This window comes from Podarcis pityusensis (genome assembly GCF_964106645.2).
Source record: "Podarcis pityusensis genome assembly, chromosome: 6".
Lineage (NCBI taxonomy): Eukaryota > Metazoa > Chordata > Lepidosauria > Squamata > Lacertidae > Podarcis > Podarcis pityusensis.
The window spans coordinates 63,981,095-64,000,869 of record NC_138030.1 but is presented as its reverse complement, the minus strand read 5'-3'; the positions used below and the strand labels follow the sequence as shown (position 1 = coordinate 64,000,869).

Below are 19,775 nucleotides of genomic sequence, written 5' to 3'. Positions count from 1 at the left end.
AAACCAATCCCACCCACCCCCAGCCTGACATTTCAGTCTTTCATTCTGCATCAGATTATTATACCAATGTTCAAAATTACGACCTCTGGGGTATCTGTATGTGCCTGATAACACAGTACAATTTAAAAAAATTAAGTCACTGTTAATCCAACATCTTTAAAGTGTGTGATATGCTTCAATGTAGCCATATTAGTGTGATTTATTTGGATTACAGTGGTGCCTCGCAAGACGAAATTAATTCGTTCCGCGAGTTTTGTCGTCTTGCGATTTTTTCGTCTTGCGAAGCACGGTGTCCGGAAAGTTTTGGAAAAGCTTCAAAAATCACCAAAGTCTTTAAAAACCTCAAAAAAGGCTACCACACCACGTTCTATGAGTTGCTCCTCGAAGTCAAGTCGCAACTGTATTAACGGTGTTAAGAAAAAGGAAACAAACTTGCAAGACGTTTCCGTCTTGCGAAGCAAGCCCATAGGGAAAATCGTCTTGCGAAGCAGCTCAAAAAACCCTTTCGTCTAGCGAGTTTTTTGTCTTGCGAGGCATTCGTCTTGCGAGGTACCACTGTACTTTTTCAGATGGGCTGATTTGTAAATAATCTGTTACTGGGTAGAAGTGAATCACAAGGTTTTTAGATGTTAATTGTGTTTAAAGCACAGAATGGCTTCTTACAGCAGCAGGAATCAGTGTTTATGCATTGAGTTCCCAAGAGTCTCAATATGAAAAGTCTGGTTGGTGTTTCAAATCTTTATATGTGTAATAGTCTGAGTTATGTTCTCTGTCAAATCTGACTAGATACGAGGTTCTCAGACTCTGTACCCCCAGGGCCCGCTTGACCAAAATAAATATTACTTTGGCCCATCAATCACAAAATGGTGGTTCAGGCAAGAAGTCCGTTTGTCTTCAGCTACAATGATGCACTCTTCCATTGTCCCCGAAACAGACAGATGCCAACCAACCAATTTTTTTTTGAAGATGCAAAACTTTCAGTGAAAATTATCTAGACTTTTTCTTCAGCTGCTCAGCATGGGTACCTTATCTCATCCATAGCCAAATATTAAGTATTTGGATTTAATGTAGTTTACCCTCATTGAGTTTGGTGAGTATGATGGCTGAAGTTCAAATACATTAGCTTAAATAGCCTGTAGATTAGGCTAATAAATTAGCATCATTCTTACTGGTACAGGTGTGCATGGACCTAAATACCTCCATTTCTCATCACAAAGATTCCATTCAAGACATGTAATTTGAAGAAAGACAGAATATATTTCATTTCAACTCATGCCTTAACTATTTCTGAACCAGTCACTGGATACCATTATTTTTGGGTACAGTGCTAAAACAAAAAAAATCTAGGGGTAGTTTCTGGGTTGCATATATATATATATATATATATATATATATATGAGTATATCATCTGCCTATATTTTAAATTAAATTTTAAATCTTCTGGGCATTTCTTTATTTTTTTAGGGGGTGGGAATATTTCTTCCCCCACTTTCCTTCTTTTCTTCCCCCTTCACCTTGCTTATATGGTTGACTTGACATGCCTTCCTTTTCTAAATTACTTTACTTGAACTGGATCAATCAAGTTGTTGGTTTGACTCATGATAAATGAATAGAAACTTATTTAAGAATATCAATTCTAGGTTTCTTCAGTTCGGGTCTTTTGTGCATTCCATCTTTTGATCTTCTCCCAAGGTCACTGTTTCAATTATCATATTTTGGCCTTGAAACCATAAATTATAGTGTGTGGGTTTTTTCCATTTTGACACACTTTCATCTGGTGTAAACACTCGTAATTCTGTTGTGACACTTTCTGAGTAGATTAGGTCTCCTATCTCGAGCCAACACTTTCTAATTCAGTGCTTTTATACAGACGGTTGTCCAGCTTCTAAAAAGTCATAAATCCTCAACTAAAGTATAATATTTTGAGATTTTATCTGTAGGGCTCGATTGGGACTTCAGAACTCCATTATCATCCAATCTTTCCTCTTAAGAAACATTTTTGACATGCAGAGTTTGTTGTCCTCTGTCTCTACTTTGAAAAAATATGTTCTGACCTTCAGTCAGCTATCCTCTGTCTGTTTCAGTCCCTGCATATGGTTAAGTTTTATCCCTTGACTAAGTTCAAATACAGAAGTCTGTGGTCCTTTTAATATTCATGATTTATAATCAAACTAAGTGGGTTATTTTGTTTTTATACAAACACCTTTGAAAAAGCCATGTGTTGTGTAATTGGTTTGCATTAATAATTGCAATGTATGTATGTATGTATGTATGTATTTTAAAAGTTCATATCCTGCCCACCCTTTAAAAAGAACCCTGTGTCTCTTACAATAATAAAATGTAAGGCAACATAAAAAGAAACCCACATTAAACAGCATTCATAATAATACAATAATACATAGGAAGCCAGAAATTCCTGCAAACAGCAAATCAGCCAGTCCCAAGGCCAAAATATAATGTATGGACAAAATAGTGGGGAGGCCCCCCGCAGGACACGATTAGCATGCCCATAAAAGTGAAAAGGCCTTTTTACATAACCAGGTTTGATCAAGCTCCTGAAAGCATATAGTGTCAAGAATAGGCAGATCCTCAACAAAAAGGAGATTCCACCGGGTGAACATCACCTCAGAAAATGCCCTGCATTTTGTCAGCACCCATTCCACCTCAGATAGCCAAGGAATCTGAAGCAAGACCTCACATGCTGAACAGAGTATATGGGGGGAAACCATGTAGAAGGAGGTGCTTCTCAGTGTACTCAGATACCGTGCCATTTAGGGCTATAATTATTTTTCTCAATAGACAGTAATAGAGGGTAGTTTGTTCTCCTTTATTCATCACCAAAAATGATGTTTAAAAGTTATCTTTCCAGTTTAAATATTTGTATGTAATGCAGCTTTACAAATTTTAAGATTATACAGGTAGGAGTAGGGATAGATACTTGACAAGTACAGCATATACTCTGTGAAAAACATTTCATTTTCAAGGCTTGGCTCTAACCATGCTGCTTTTGTCATCAAATTTGATGTCAATCATAAAGGAGAGATTGTAGCATGAATGAGATTTAAATGTGGATAAATCAATCTTTCTTAGGGGACCTATGACTCTTACAATAACAAACACAAGCAAACTCGGTTGAGGTTTCTTCAAGAGGACTGTCAAATTATTAGGCTCATATTGAGTCTTTCCACGGAATGGTATCTAGTTTCATTTAAAGTATATTGTCTATTATTTCCTATCCGTGGAACAGATTGCTGAAATCAGGCAGGCAAAATGTGCTGATTTCCTTGTAAAAGTGATGTGCAACACCGTGAGTCCACAGTGGTTGGGCAGAACCATTCAGAAGAAATTAGATCCCTAGACAATAATAACCTCCTGGCCAGGAAGTTATGAAAACTAAGACTGTTAGCTTCTTCCTTTAATAAAGCAAGGGTACTCTCCCCCAAGGACTAAAAATGGCATATTTGCCTATATGTGATCTATCTTTACCAATAGCAGAATTCACTAATTGAAGATAAAACAATTTGCATTCTGAATGATAACAAGATAGTACTTTATCAAAATCCTTCTCTCCTTCATTACTTATTTTAAGGATTGGTCTTATTTCACTACATGGCAATTATACCTTCTCCAAACCTGAGGCTTATCTTGTGGGGGAGAAGATCCTTCTATATTAATATAACACACGTTAACACCAACATTTCCCTCTCTCTTTCAGCTATTGCAACAAAGATGTCATTAGCAGACTCAGCAGCCTACATCCAAGCTAAATTTTACTTCATCTTTACATATATCTGCTAAATAATGTAAGGTAGCAATGTTGAACACAGCACATAATGACTACACTTTATCACTTGCAACTGAATTGCAATTCCAAAGCTGCATAGTCTATCCAGCAAATATTAGGTAGTGCTTTTATCAGGAAAATAGGCATAAGTGCTTATTATATATTATTTGTCTTTCATTATCATCTGGAAAATACCAACTAGGGTAGAGTCCCACTGTGCCTAAGCCTATATTGTAACAGCAAGCCCTTTTCCCTAAAGATATATAATTGTTTGTATATGCCTTATGATGCAATGCAGGCAGCTATTCCTTTGCAGGAAGAATGGTTGTGATCCATGGTGGAGAGTTTTATTTAATGCCAAGATATTTATTGTGCCTCTTTTTCTTAAGCCAACAATTAGGATTTTAGGTTGATTAATAGATCCGTACAGTAGGCTAGTTCCTAGGCAAACTCCTATCCTCCATATACAGACAAGCAAGAGAGACTCTTAGAGCATTCCAGGCAGGCGAAAACACTAAAGAATGGTAAAAGTAAAGCCAGAGATAGGGCTGGGCGATATAGCGGTATATCGTCCAACATCGGTTTGAAGTTCACATCGTGATAATTGTTTCATAACACAGTGGTACCTTGGTTTACAACCATAATCTGTTCCGGAGGTCCGTTTGTAAACCAAAACAGGTTGTAACCCAAGGTGCGCTTTTGCCAATGGGGCCTCCAAAAGAAATTTGTTTGTAATCCCAAAAAATGGGTTGTAATCCAAAAAAAGTTGCAAACCGGGACACACACTTCCAGGTTTGATGTGTTTGTAATCCAAAATGTATGCAAACCTAGACGTATGCAAACCAAGGTACCACTGTATTAGAACTGGCAATATATCACGAATCGCAATGTGTGTAAGGGCTAGGCAATAACTGGTTTTCAACACTGCGATAACTCACCAGCTAAACACTGCAATGGTTTCAGCAGCTAAACCTCACAATATCACCAGCTAAACATTGCAATCTACCACAGTGTCTGAAATAAGGATGGAACTTTACAGAGGCGAACAGGACAATGTCCTGGCAACTTCTACTACTTAAGGGTCTAAATTGGATAAATGACATGATCAATCATCACACAGTCAGTTTCAGCAGCAGGCAAGCTGTTTCTGCCACTGTCTCCTGCTGCCACAACAAGGACTTGCAGGCCGCCACTACTGCCGCCACCACAACAAGGCCTCGCAGGCTGCCACCGCTTCTGCCACTTTCACCCACTGCTGTGGCGATGCTTCGCAGATTGCTGATTATTGTGCCCCTGCTGCCATGCTGCTTCTGCCCTTCCCTTGCTGTTGTTGATTCTGCTGCCGCCAGGCTGCTGCTACCTAGTAGGCTTGCTGGAAGTCTGGCAGTCCCAGATTATTTGTATTCACTATGACTCATCCCCATACTTTGGATTGTGCTGAATACCACCACTTGGTAGACAAGCCCCAAACCAAAAGTCTCATTTGGATGCATTTTTCCTTGCCTGCTGCTGAAAGTGACCATGAGGTGATAGATAATATCATTTATCAGTTTTAGACCCCTAAGTAGTAGCAGTTGCCAAGACATTGTCCTTTTCGCCTTTGTGTAGCTCCTTCTTTATTTCAGACATTGTGATATATCAATATATCACAATGTTTAGCTGGTGATATATCACAATATTGAAAACCAGTTGTCACCCAGCCCTAGTAGGTGATGGGTGTGTGGTCTGAAGAGAGCTCCAAGAATGACTCAGAGAGTCATGGAGGGAGGCATTTGGTCTCCAGGCCCAAGGTTCCCCATTCCAGTACCTGTATTAGAATGGACGAATAAGCTAACATCAAACTCGGTGTTTGATGTTTTCACATGTTTCAGGGGATTCATCTTCGGGCTGCAGTAGGAAGCCTGGGGGAGGAAGGGAATCTCCAAAAGTTTTCAGATGATTTAATGTGGAGTTTAGAAAGACAGCATGGCTAGTGTCTTGTCTCTTCGTGCGGTAGTACTGCTGTTGATGCCACTTGTTTGACAGGGAGATTTGATAAAGGGGTATTAATTTATATACTGTATATAGATAGAGAAAAGCAAGGAACAGCTGGAGAGGTCACACAGGTCAAGACAAGGAGTCTGTGCCTAGTGGACTTCCCAGATGGCAGCACATTCCAATAGATCACTCACCACACCTCATGCCTCAGAGATTTGGCAAGCTACAAAATGAACTAGCATCTGGTCTCTTAGGTTTCTTTCTCTTTCTTTTCCTAATAGCCAGACTTCCTTAAGGTTGTTTTAGCCCCAAGGCAGTCACAATCCCACAACCGACACCAAGATGTTCTCATAATAAATTCTCATTCCAGGCATCATTTTAAGCTAAGCAGAATTAGATTTCTGCTATATTTACTAGTTATTTAACAAACAGTCACTTGACCTTCACATCTAATTTGAATGCTTTTAGGGTTCTTAAGAATAACATATCCGTATGTTTTCCAATTTGAGGATGATTATAAAGGGATGGGAAGTAGCACAGCTCTTTGAAATTGAAGAGATCTAACCCAAATGTCTCTCAACGTAGTGCTTTGCTGCCAACAGCCTAATTAACAGATCTAGATGTTGCAGAAAATGAACATTCAAGAACTAAAATATGTTTAGACAATGGCTGCTAGTAAGCTGTGGAACTGGTGGGTCTCCTTTGGCCAAGGAGGTCATGTAGGCCGGCCCAATAAGGCCACATGAGTCGGATCAAGGAAGTCACATGGGTGGGACCAAGTTCTGGTTTTCTTCCCATCCTCCTCCCTTGCAAAAATGTGAATACTAAAGTACTAAGTGCATAACTCAACTGAAAAGTGTCTAACCTTGTTCTAGAATGGGTCCCTGGCATCACAGTAACCATACATTACAGTGGTACCTCGGGTTACATATGCTTCAGGTTACAGACTCCACTAACCCAGAAATATTACCTCGGGTTAAGAACTTTGCTTCAGGGTGAGAACAGAAATCGCGCAGCAGCAGCAGGAGGCCCCATTAGCTAAAGTGGTGCTTCAGGTTAAGAACAGTTTCAGGTTAAGGACAAACCTCCAGAATGAATTAAGTTCTTAACCCGAGGTACCACTGTACTCAGAAGTAAGCCCCATTAAATTCCATAGGAATGGCCCCCAAATAGTACTGGAGCATGAATTGGTTAGTCTTAAGTGACACACATCCCCCCAAACTATCAGCCCTATAGAAAAAAGATTATCCCCTACACCCTAACTTACTCATTTCTATGCCTCTTCCCAAGATGTGGAAGGATATTAAATGGACGAGAGTGTAGGAAGCCAGGGTTAAAATAGCCACTTGTCTCCCTGGGTGTCATGAGGGTAATATGTGGAACAGGAGACTCATGAATACTATTAAAGGAAACCAGGCTTACTTGTTTTAATTGGTTCAACACAGAATAGCTGGTCACGGGAAGGTAGCAACAGGAACAAGCCACTTCTATTGGGGCTGGTGGCTATCTTAGGCTGCAGTTCCAACCATGTCTACTCTGAAACAAGTCATATTAAAGTCAATGAAGCATACTCCTGGGTAAGTGGGGTGAATTTATTAACTGTGTTCCTATCACCTCCCAAAACAGGAGTTCACTGGGTTTCTCCCAAAGCAAAACAGTTAAAACTGTACACTGAAATCAATATGCAACTGATATGCAATTTAAAACATTATTAGAAGTATAATTCAGGTTAACAGTTTCCCAAGAATATATACTTTAATATACAGATACTGCACTAACTAAAAGCTGGTTCGGTGTGATAGACAGACATACAGACAGACAGATAGATGGGAGGGGGGTTATTGGGTTGTTTTTGTTTTGATTTTGATTATCTATTTTGTGGTTTTATTTTCTGATTTTATCTTGCAAACCGCCCTGAGACCTGCGAGTATAGAGCGGTATATAAATTTATAAATAAATAAACAAAGTTATGTTCTCAGAACTCAACTTATTTTTGTGATGATAGGTTGTTTTAAACTGTTATTAAGATTGTGTTTTAATGTTGTAACCAACCTTAGGGTGAAGGGTGCATAATTAACAGCAACAGTAAGCAATCACACTGGTGAAAAAGACGTTGGCTTTGTGCTTCAGCTGGCTTACAGGTTTGGTGGCTCTAAGATTAAATCCACATGCAGACTCACTAAAAGGGGTGGGCCGTTCAGTTTATTTTTAATCATATCCATATCTATGCACCTAGAAGTCCATTTTGTCCTGTTTCTGCATTAACAGGTAAGCATTGGGATAAGCATTTAAATGTGCACTTTTTTTGTTTGTTTCTTTAAATCCTTCTCAAAATATGTATTTTATGTATTTTTAAGCAACAGCTCTGTGTAATTAGTGCTAAAACAGCATTGCTGGGTTTTTATTTTGTAGATTTGTATCCTTCAGTTCTGGGAATAAGCCAATCTTGTGAATGCTTGGCAATACCAGGACAGAGAAGCCCCACTGATTCTATGATTTTATGAAGACAAAAGGTCTGGTGTCAACAGGTTGTGGGTGTCAGGCACTGAAGTTTGTCTTTTACCAGCAGCTGTATCCAATCTACCAGAAGAAATATGAATATTTCATTTACTTACTTTGAATTACCTTTCTAATATTACATTAAAAAATAAAAATAAAACAGATGCATTGTAGATCTGATGTGTTTGCATTTGTACAATCTGGATATGATTTATTAAGCTTGAAGTTCATATGAAGGAAAGCAGATTAGCATAATTTTCTGCTTGCTTAAGAAGTCACAACAGTCCAGATTATGTAGTAAATTGAGGAAACTGTTTTAATATGATAAGATGAAATACCACCTACAGTATGCTTGATCTTCCTAGCTTGATTTTTGATCTAAATGAAAGGTTGGTTTGTCATACTGATTTCTAATTTAACTTTGCTTTATAATCAAAGGAAGGAAAGTGTAAAAGAGAACTCCATTTGCTTCAGCAACATTCAGGTGATTAGTGAGGCCTACAAAGTGTTTAAAGCTGAGGGCATTGCTCATGCAAATGAAAGTTCCTGAATTGAGGCCTTGATTTTATATTCTGTAAATTTATTGTATTAGGTGAAGATTCCCAAGAAGGAGTTAAAGTGATGTTTTGTTCATGTCATACTCTGTGCATAATAAGAAGCAAATAACTCAACACAAATTGGAAATTGTCAAGAGCGTGACAGCTGTGCGTCTGACTTCTCTTACAAGGAAATGAGGGAAATGTTTAGGTCTGCTATTCAAAACACAATTAAATTGCCAACTCAGGGGACTGCAGCACCACAAAGCAAACAAAATGGGATGAACTTTTGCGTATTTCTTCCATTAATTTCATTGCCTCTCTTGTGTTTCATACTCTGCTAAGCTCAGAAAGGACCTTTAATTAGCAAATATTCAGGTATATATATTTGTTATGATGATTAATGCAATATTACAAATTGACATGAAGCTCTGTTGGGTTACCTGTTATTTCTCTGATACCTTTAAAGAGAATCCTGGGAGAGGAAGCTCTCTATGCTCACTCACAATATTTTCCTAGGAAAATAATTTTAGGGCTTTATAGGTCGAAATCAGAACTTTGATCTGGATCTGGAAATCAATTGGGAGCCAGTGTAATAGGGCCAGGATTTATGTAATATGCTCAGACCATCTGGCCTGAGCAGCCTGACCACCAAATTCACCAAACTCAGAACTATAAAGCACCAATTTCAATATTGCAGAAGTACCTGGATAACACAATGCATTACAAGTATTGCCAAAGAAGCATGACTTTTTCAAACTTACTTATTTAGGTCGCTGTTGAAAGATGAAAGTCCTTGATTGTCTGGAAGATGAGAGAGCATTTGTATCCGATACTGGCACCTGAAATTTAGAGAGCATGAATATTAAGATCATAGATCCTGTGGGTGGACCAGGAACAATCTAGTTCCAAGAATAGAACATAAGATGCATCTTGCTTGATTAGACCAAAGGCATATTTAGTAGAAATGTGCGGTGGCCCCAATATTACCTTGTATCTATATGTTTCTTTTAATTCAATTTTTTCTGAGTTGCTCTGTGTTTTCTCCACTTAAATCTGTAATTCAGGTTCCGTGCCACTCTGTATAAAATGAATCTCTCTGTTCCTCATTCACTATAATGGAGAATCTAAAAATCCCCCCCCCCCCCTTTGGCCAAAGTAGGTGGAATTTACAAGCATAGAAGCCTATCCAGAGTGGATTATGTCTGCTAAATTGCAGGCAGTCTAGAGGATTTTTTTCCTTGGGAAAGTTCCTCCATAATCCATATTAGCACAATGCCCGTATCACACCTGCTAAAACTTCGTAAGATTCACATTTTTGAGAGGGAGTGGGGGCTTGTCTCTTCTTCCTCTTACCTAAACATAATTAAAAGTTCGCTGAGTGGTGTGTATCTTTGTGTGTGGATTTTTTCAGCTTCAGACCTTTCCAGAGCTTGTTTGTGTCTTCCATTGCAACATGAACCTAGCCAGCTGCCTGCAGAGTTCTGAACAGCTCTAGGGTGGTTGCTGTTGCTGCTGCTGCTGCTGCTGTTAAAGCATAGCAATGTAGATTTTTAAAAAATGTTTAAAAAATGTTTGCCTTTTAAATAAATTTTCCATTGCTGTGTTTTAACAACAAAAATAAATAAACGCAGAGTTCTTCAAAGCTTTGCAGACATTTTGGACAGCCTCGCTTCTCGGAGAGTCCATGGAAGTAAAGATAGTCACCTTTGCTTCTTGAACTCCTCTTCTACATGCTATGTTAACTACAGAACATGGTTTTCACCAGAGTAGAGAGTATATATGTTTCTTTTAAATTTACTTTTCCCTCCCATGTCTAAGATAATGTTTTACAGTGCAACCCTGTGCATGTTTATTTATTTTTTTCCAATGGTTGCCTTTTCTTTTTAGCTGTTTCTATTTTAGTTGTAAGCTACCTTGGGTCCCATCGGGGAGAAAGGTGGGATATAAATAAATATAACCACAACAATGAGATTTAGGAAACACAACAACAAGAGCAACAGAGATTTAGGAAAACACAGAGAAATAAGAGCAGAAAATATGGAAACAACAGGGAGATAAAGAAACACAAAACTTTTGACTTGGGTTTATTAATGTGACCCTTTGAGTCGGGGAGGGGAGAAAGCATCCTGAATTACTTCACCTCATCTCAATATTCAACCCCCACCAAGAGCTTCTACAACCCACTACCACCTGGTCCAGTATCCTGCTCTCACAATAGCCAACCAGATGCCTATGGGAAGCCAGAAGCTGTACATGGATGCAACAGCCCACTTGTGATTCCCCAGGTATACATACCTCTGACACTGAAGGCAATACAGTGGTACCTCGGGTTAAGAACTTAATTTGTTCTGGAGGTCTGTTCTTAACCTGAAACTTCTCTTAACCTGAAGCACCACTTTAGCTAATGCGGCCTCCTGCTGCTACTGTGCCGCCGCTGCACGATTTCTGTTCTCATCCTGAAGCAAAGTTCTTAACCCGAGGTAATATTTCTGGGTTAGCGGAGTCTTTAACCTGAAGCATATGTAACCTGAAGCGTATGTAACCCGAGGTACCACTGTGCACAACAATCATGATCAGTAGCTCTTAATAAGGTAGAAAACCACCATAAACCAGCCAGTGTGAAGGCAAACACACACAAACAAAAAAACCCATCCCTAGAATAACACGAATTGCCCAATTTACAGTGTGCCATACATACATAAGAGATTAAGAGGCGTATAACACCTGCTATTCATGTTAATACAAAGAATTTCTGCCATAATACCATTTGGCCATATTTTTCAGTGCTTCAGTGCATAGTTTCTTCATCCATTCAGACTTCAGAAAGTTATTTCCTGAAGATCTCAAAAAATGGCTAGTGTAGTATCAGACAGAAAACTGTTACATTTTGATTTTTTAAAAAACTATGTTACTCCTTTTCAAGGTCCCTTGATCGTGGACAGATGCTTTCTAGAGCCTTCTCCTAACACCCATCGTGATTTGAGGCAGAACAATGTTCCTTTGTGTAGGCCCACAGCATTCTGTGCAAATGGCCTCCGTGGCTAGTGTAGTGCACTAAATGATGCCGAGATTTCCTTTCAATTCGTGCCATGTGATGTGTCAGTCTTTGCCAACCAGTTCAATTGCTATCTGTGCATTCTCTTTGTTAATAGTTATTCCTGCTGGCTGCCATAAGGTCTAGCTTTAAGCTCAATTTTCAAAGAGCGTATCCAGCATTCACAACATGTAGAGGTCTGTATACATTCATCATGCAGTGGTGAATCTCAGTTGGCAAGATCTCCTCAGCTGTGAGAAATTCAATTACTGTTTGCTACTCAAAATGTGCATCAGTGGCAGTTGTCATTCTGAACTACCTGCTTCTGTTCCTCTTTGGTGTGAGAGAAGCAGGGGTGGTGGAACTTTTCTTGGAAACAGGCTGGAATCTGTCCACCGTCTTGCTCGTATAATCTGCTATCATAGTATCTGACATTGTTAGAGAAATAGAGGAGTACTTCCTCCCAACGTACATTGTCATAACAGTGATAAGAAGAGTATCGGGAGAAATACTTCATCACCGTTGCCAGGCTGATGGGCCATGCGACAACAGCTGCTCCATTTGTTTCCCCAGCCTGGAGTGGCCAGGCACACATCAAAAGAGGGCCTTGATTGGATAGAGGGGAAGGTATTTAATTAGTAGTCTACAAAAGTTATCAGCACAGAGCTTGGACAATGCAAAATATCTGTTTGGAGCAGTGCTTTATTATTATTATTATTATTATTATTATTATTATTTACATATGCACTAGCTCAAAAAACAGTTGAAGGCTTTTTACAAGGCATTTAAAGGCACAGTTCAGAATGAAGTGTGGCTTAGGTTCCTTGCGGCAAGGTCCGTGACTGATTATGGCTGGGACAAAGAGAGCTTTTTCAAATTCACAAATGAAATCTAAAGGTTCAGTTTATTAGCTGAACACATGAAATTGATATGGGTCATTTTTTAAAAAAACAACTTTGGCTTTGAATAATTTGCTTCAGCAACTCCAACATTGTTTAATTCATTTTGACAATTTTGACTTTATTTAATTTGCTTCATCAGCCTCAACCCCATTTATTTCACCTGCTCTGCTCTGTATTCAAGCCTTTGTGCAAAACTGAGGTCAGACCTTCATTTGCATTTCTACTTCTCTCAACTTAGCCCTTGACGTGAATTGTGGGTACTTTGAATTAAATGCATTGTTGTCTATTTTGGAAGTTGATTACCAAAACATCTTGCTTTACAGATACCTTTGCTACTGCCAAAAAACTTTAAATGAAAGCTTAGAGAGTCGCACAGCTCATTTGCTTACCTTTATCTTAATGTTATAAATCAATAACAACTGCAGATGCCCCATTTCCTTAAACACATGAATAAGAGAAAAGTAGAAATGGATTTTGCTTTTAGATTGGCATTTTTGCTTTTTAAGTTGCGTTGGAATTCAGTCGGTATATTTTTGAGGGAACAATAATTTCCAGTGCTCAGAGGCATAGACCCCAGTCTAGCTACTTTTGTGTGAGCCAAGCTGCATACACAGACAACTCTGCAGCCATGTCTGTACAGTGGTACCTCTGGTTGTGAACAGGATCCGTTCCAGAGGCCCGTTCGCAACATGAAAAGAGCGCAACCCGCAGCAGCACGTCTGCGCATGTGTGGGTTGTGATTTGGCGCTTCTGCGCATGCGCCAGCGGCAAAACCCGGAGGTAGCCCTTTCTGGTACTTCCGGGTTGCCACGGGACATACATAACCTGAACGAACATAACATGCAGCAAACCTAACATGAGGTATGACTGTAATCACAGTCATTGTCCCATAAGAGAAGGAGTGAGGATGGAGGAGGAATAAGCTTTAAATGGAATTATACTGGAAATTGGCAATTCCCACCTGCTTGAGACCACCTCTTGTATTGAATGCCTGCTTATGTCCCAGCCCCCTGTGCATTTCTCAAAAGCTCAACTACTTATATTCAAAACTATACACAACAAGTAATACATCATATATACAACATTTATAAAAGAGTCAAATGAAGAGGGAACTACTCTGTACTACATTTATGCAGCATAATTTGACTAATAATACATACCGTATTTTTGTGTGTATAAGGCATGCTTTTTGCTTTAAAAAAGGCAAAATTGGGTGTCGTCTTATACACGGATAGTGAATGCAGGGGGGGGATGTGAGATTAATGGTAGCAGCAAGCAGGAGATTGGCAGCGGCGATTGGGCAGGTGATTGGTGGCTGCGGCAAGGCCTGCTGCCGATTGGCTGTGGCTGCAGCAACTGAGCAGGTGATTGGCGGCTGTGGCGAGGCAGGCAGGCGATTGGCAGCTGCGGCAAGTGGGCAGGTGGGCTGTTGGTGGCGGTGAGCAGGCAGACAATTGGCGGGTGCGGCGAGGTGTGCGATTGGCAGTGGCAGGCAGGCGGGTGAGCGATTGGTAGAAGTGACCTCCCCCACCCCGCCCCACCCCCCAAAAAGCTAAACAACTTAATTTCTTAATTTTGCATTAAAAAATTAGTGGTCATCTTATACATGGGGGCGCCTTATACAACGAAAAATACAGTAAGTATTTTTATACAGTTGTGTGCATTGTTGTATGTCTCTGCTTATGCGCTAGTTACTTTATGGAAACCTGGAGTGTGCATGCATATGATAATACATATACTGTGAGAATTGTTCATATTTTTAGCATATTTTTGTCAATATTAAGGAGCAATGACACAGGAATTAAGATGATGGAAATCTGTGTGAATAAACTAGACATTGAGATTTTAGGGAAAAACCGTCTCTAAAGAAAAGACAGACATCTTGTTTCTGAGGGCATAGTAACGTGCTGCATCTTCAAAGACCCAGGGCTAGTCCACCAACATACTTAAATTGCATTGTTATTGTAGCCACTAGTGCGCTGAAACTTTATGAACATCTAGCTGTAGCAAGTGCATAGCTGTCAACTTTTCCCTTTTCTTGCGAGGAATCCTATTCAGAATAAGGGATTTCCCTTAAAAAAAGGAAAACGTTGACAGCTATAAGCAAGTGTCCAGAAAGGCAGGGTCTCTGATATATTCCCTACAATTGCGGTTCTCTCCACTTACTATTTTGAAATCAGTGTGGGAGCCAGACCCTATAGGTGAACTGGATGATGATGATGATGATGATGAATGATTGAATAATTATACCACCCTATACCTGCAGGTCTCAGAGCAGTTCACAGAATAAAATCAGAATATAAAACCACAAAGTACATAAGCAAAATAAAAACAACAACAACCCAATAATGCCCCCCCCCCCCGACACATTTTAAAAGGGCATAGAAAGATTCCCAATAGCCTAAGTTCTGGTCCACTTGTTATTTTAAGTCCATGTCTACTAACATTAGGGAGAATTCTTTGAAGGTGGTCCACTACTGGTTTTAAACCTCGGTCTGACTAGCTCATATGGTGAGATCAGGTTCCCCCTTATGCTGGCAAAGTTATAATGTATGAGGAACATATTGGCATATGTGGTGGAGTTGTAACTATGTACTCAAGTTCTGGAAGCAGGTTGTAACATCTTGGAGGCTGTTAGTGATATATATATATGAGCAAACATACTTAGTGGGAATGAATTTATTTGGCAACATTCATGAATATTTGGTATGTTTGCTAGAAATATGAACCTTGTATTCCACTATGGAATATATTTTATGCCACTCATTCTTTTAAAGCTTTCTGTGATGATGATTATTTTATCATATTGTAATTTTATTCTTCCTGTTTTTATGATTGCTTTTAAGTACAGATAAGGGGAACAGAATCGGCAGCTTGCTACAATCAGCCGTTTGGAACTTTCTTCTCTATTAGGGCTGCTTACTTTTAATGAAAGGGCTGTTGCTGTAATTTTTATTTTAACAATCTGTATGTGATCTTTTATGAGTATACATTTTAAGTGTATATTTAATTATTATTTTTAAATGACCTCATTAGTATGCAAGGCCTCAGCTGGGACTAGTGAGATCGTGCTGGATCTCTTTTCTAAAGAGTTAATAACTTTTCTGATAATGATCTAAAAGCTTGATGATATTGCTTCATTTAAATGGTCAGTAAAATGCTCTTGTATATTTAACCTCATCATATGAGAGACCGTGAAATCTCTTTTGCTCTGTCTCTCTTCCCTGGAGCAATTTCCAACATTTATTTATTTAAGAGTCCACCAGGTTGAAGAAGGTTTCCCTAGATCAGCAGTCAGATACAAAAGGGCCAACAATGGATGGTGATTAAACAGTCCTAAGAAATCTCATTATCATAAAAACATTGTTTTTAGGGTTTACTGGTTCTGCTGTCGTTCTCATTTAACAGAAACAGAAACTTTAACATTTAAAATCTTTCAGAACATAAAGGAAGAAACAAAATGTGTTCAGTGCACTTGGGGGCATTGAGGATCATACATGCTCAGGGTCAAAACTGTGTTTAGTGTGACAGATTAAGAAACTAAAGGAGACATTACTAAGGGAATCTGAGTTTATAAAAGGCAGTAACACATCTGCAGAGCCTCTGAAGTTGCACACACACAGACTGAGTTCATGGCTGGGTGACAGAGTGACAAATTCTTGGAAGTCTGCAAGTCGTACAACAGCATAGCACTCAAGGCACCAGGATCAAAGCCAGGCCACAGGAGGGCAAGGAGAACACCACCTCACAGGCTCTGTTCATTCTGTGACCAGACATAGCAGCTATAGGAAGATTCAAAAGCAGTCTTCAATTTTTTCATCATCACATCATCTACCATACTATTGTTAGGTCAGGATGCTTGACCCCATCTCAGCTTGAATTGGCACAAACTGCCCCAAGCTAAAGATGAATGGAATTTTTAGGAACCCAGCAAAATTTATGGGATAAACCATAGATCCACAAATCCAGCACAGCCATCCATCAAATTGGGGGTATGCAGATACCATTTTAACAGCCTTTTAAAAAAATATCACTGGAGCTTTTGGGGAAAGAAGGGTTTATAGCCAGAATGACTCTGTCTACCCCATGGGTTAATAGCCTGAGCACTTGAGCATCACTAACAGAGTGAAAAATGGCAAGCTGCAGATTTTCTTGGATCCCAGAATAGAGGACAACATTATTTCATTCCAATGGCAGCAGATGTTCAGTGTCGTTTCGCTGGTATAAACATCTTTATGATTCTGGATGCAAAATATGCATTTGGCAAAATAGATTGGATAGGGAATTCCGCTGACCTATGTATTTTCAACACACCATGGGGCAGATTCAAATTTCTTAGTCTACCTTTTGGAATTAAGTCAAATATTGAAGTGCTTCAACAAAATAATTATGACACATTTGGAGATACCATAGAAGTGCACATAATAGCAAATGACATGAGTGTAACAGCATCCACACATGAGAAACATAACAAGATACTGAAAAATGTGAGAAACATGATAGAGCAGCGCTTGGCCCAAGGAGTAAAGTGCATGGAACATGTCCTCTCATCACATGTAATCAACCCCGATGACAGCAAAGTTGAGACAATCCATCCCCATCTCCCTCACGCATTGCAAAGGCTTGTGAGGATAAGCCAGATTCATGTAGAGCAGAGATGTCCAGTAAGTCGATCACGATCTACTGGTAGCTCCCCGCTAGGTTTTGGTAGATTGCGGGTCGATCTCTGGCTCCCTTTCCTCAGTGTTCTTGAAACTGACTCCTGCCCCGCCCCCTCGCCCTACCCCCATTGTTGTCTGATCAGTGGAAGGGAAGGCGGAGCTTTCTCTCTGTGGCTGTTTTCATTCAAAGCGATATTATTGTGAGTGACTTTTTCTCTTGGACCATCCTAATTGAAATACATCAAGAACTGTCAGACATCTAGTATCAAATGTACAGTAATTTTTTGCTCCATGTTTTCTAGGGAAAGGTCTGGGCTTTTGAGGTCCTTGTCTGAGCAATTCTCTTTTTTGTCCCAGTGCTTTCCCTGGAAAACCTCGTAGATCATTGCCAGATTTTAAATCTTAAATCTGAAAGTAGATCACAGTCTCTCAGGAGTTGGCCACCTCTGATGTGGCTCAGCCCTAATACCAGCCTATGCCTTGGAATATGGGCTAGAAGTTTGTTTAATCCGCATCTAGAAGTTCATTACTTACGAAGTATTGTATTTTCAAAGTCTCTGGCAAAGTATCTGCAAGATGCTTCTCTGCCTATTGTAAGATGACTGCATAGCGATAAAAAGAGATGCTTGTTATCAAGAACATTAGCAGGAATCTGTCGAATGACACAGATGATGTTTGTGAAGGAGGAGTTTATTATGAAAGTACAGAGTTCTGATGCAGAGTTCAGAACAGAGGCTGAAAGAGAAAGGCTGGACAAGCAAAATAAAGCAAATGAATCCTGGACTGCAGCCATGCTGGCCGACAAAAGATCCTCTCATCACAAAGCAGTGGTGACAAAGTCGTCATTCCAGACAAGACAAGGTGTAAAGTGCTTTGCCCCAGTAAGATCTGTAAACTATCACAGCTCAAGATAACTGCAGGTATTTCTTAGACATTTGTACCTACTCCCAATTCACTGTTCCTCCAAATACCCTCCAAGATAATTCAGCACACTTTGATGCAACCAAATTAAAAAGTCATATTTGCAAAACCTGGTGTTCCTCAAATATTTGACAGGGGACAATGTCTCTTACAGGCAAGGAAAGAATACAAGCAATACAGTGGGGAATAACATATACTGCAATCTTGAGACCCCCACATTTCAGTGGACCAGCTGAGAGAGGCATTCAGACAATGAACTCAATGTTCCACAAAACAGCTGTATCAAGCTGTGATCAAACAACTTGGTTTTACTGGAACACACTGCTGAGAGCCATGGACTGTTTTTCTGAACAGTTGCTGAAGGGTAGGATGCTATCCTTCTTCACACAGTGTACTATACACAGCGAGCCCATTGCATCCTAAAGCAATTAGAGAAACAACAAAAGCACGACTGGGATTGAACTTCTAAGCTCCTATAGCATCATGAAGTGCTGTTTACATGGAAATGGGCCATGGTTGGCTGCCAGCCATGTTGAATAGCCACATGTCAAGAACCATGATCATACCAGGTGGAGGCACTTACAGAGGCAAGATGCAAGGTGCCACAGAGGTACATTAAAGTTTGGTTGTGCACAATCCAGAGATTATGCACAGCCAGAGCTGTCATATGTCCGGGTTTTCCTGGACACACCAAAATGGAGCCTGGGAGGATTTTTACCGAATCAACAAAATGGGGGGAGGGGGTGTCAACAACTTTGTCCATATTTTCACCTTGGGGAATATGGCAACCCTATGCACAGGCACACATTCACTTGCAGCAAAATGTGTCAGAGTATAAACAAAACAACAATGAACAGGAGGACAGTGCTGCCACCAAGCACTGAGGAACAGCCACCACAGCTTCTGAATGCATCTGAAACTAAATACAAAAGAGCAGAACCACCCCAAGACCCTTTGCTGCCTGAAGCAAAGAACAAAAAGGCATCTCCCTCTCTCCATTCAACGCTCAGAAGTCAACTGAACTGACAACTGGATCTGACTTCAACAATACTAATGGGACAACATGGTCCTCTGCAACTGAGGGCACACACAAGTCCATCCTCCAGCAGAGAGCCGCTATGGTGGCCAAATGATAGTGAGAGCCCTGCACAAGAAGCATATTTCAACATTATAGAGAGCTGGGTGAAAGAAAGTTTTATGCAGTAGACTGAGCTGGTGGCAAAGGCTACTTTCTACTGTGTTAAATCCTAGAAGTGGCCTTTGACCTTAACGACTGAACACTCTTCTGCAATAATCACCATAGTTCATTTTGCACTGTGATTTTGTTTGCCTAAGATGGAAGGATGGATAGATGACAGATAGACAGAGCGGAGTTTCTTGTATAAAAGAAAGTCCTACATGGGGGAAGAATTAATGTATACCAACACTTTAGGTCCAGGAAAGAACATACTTGCTCAG

The 19,775-nt window shown here is 39.9% G+C and overlaps 1 protein-coding gene and 1 long non-coding RNA gene across 7 annotated transcripts in view; one reads left to right on the top strand and one right to left on the bottom strand.

Moving 5' to 3' along the window:
* The window catches only part of LOC308478848, a 102,291-nt gene that overhangs the window by 11,478 nt on the left and 71,038 nt on the right, over positions 1–19,775 (bottom strand). For all 5 annotated transcript variants that reach the window (XR_013987324.1, XR_013987325.1, XR_013987326.1 and 2 more), the window contains exons 3-4: positions 9,561–9,638; positions 7,184–7,297 (exon numbers count right to left, since the gene is read on the bottom strand). This is a non-coding gene — a long non-coding RNA (uncharacterized lncRNA). The remainder of the gene's footprint in view (positions 1–7,183; positions 7,298–9,560; positions 9,639–19,775) is intronic.
* NEGR1 (neuronal growth regulator 1) overlaps positions 1–19,775 on the top strand; it is a 466,181-nt gene that overhangs the window by 441,982 nt on the left and 4,424 nt on the right. The window lies entirely within an intron of this gene.